Here is an 829-nt window from a genome sequence, read left to right on the forward strand (position 1 = left end):
GCTCTTGCTGCGTGGTTCTTCGTCCTCGTGCTGGTCCCCACCCTCAGCCTCCGTTTCCCCAGAGCCTCAGCGTGCTCCCCACCTGCCCGACTCCACGCCGCTTTCCAGCCGGAGGAAGGAGGAGGCTGCTGGGGACCCACAGGGGACCCGGATGCTGCCAAGTGGGCACAGGGCCTCCTGGCTGAGCGCACTGGTTTCGGGGAGGCGCTGGCGCATTGGCTCCCTGGGCAGGGGCCATCAGGAAGTGGCCGGTGGGGGCAGCGCAGGCCAGCGCCTGGTGATCTGGGAAAGGGGCCGGCCACAGAGGGAGGGAGGGACCGGGCTGGCTGGAAACGGGGCTGATGAAACCACCCTAGTGTTGGAGGCCTCGGGGCACAGGAGGAATTTTCCAGCACAAAATCGGGGAGCCAGGCTGCCATCCACAGAGGAGGCGCCTCGCCCCTGGGCGGCAGGTCTGGCCACGGGGCTGGCAGAGGGAGGGAGGGTGTGGCTGTGCTGGGGCCTCACCAGGGAAATTCGTCTGGAAGTGGCTCCTTAGAACTGGCCTCGTGAGGGCTCGTTGGCTGGGCAGGGACAGAATAAGGGGCACAGGCCGAGGGCTCCAGATGAACGGGGGTTGTGGGGCTCCCCTCTGCTGGGGGTCCCCTGGCCCACCCACTCCTTCCTGTGTCACTCTCGGATTGGGTTTGGGGCCATTGATTTCAGAGAAGAGGGAGGGGGAGAGAGACAAACATCAATGATGAGAAAGAATCATGGATGGGCTGCCTCCTGCACCGCCCCCCTACTGGGGATCGAGCCCACAACCCGGGGAACATGCCCTGACCAGGAA

This window comes from Myotis davidii, unplaced genomic scaffold, assembly GCF_000327345.1.
Source record: "Myotis davidii unplaced genomic scaffold, ASM32734v1 scaffold954, whole genome shotgun sequence".
Lineage (NCBI taxonomy): Eukaryota > Metazoa > Chordata > Mammalia > Chiroptera > Vespertilionidae > Myotis > Myotis davidii.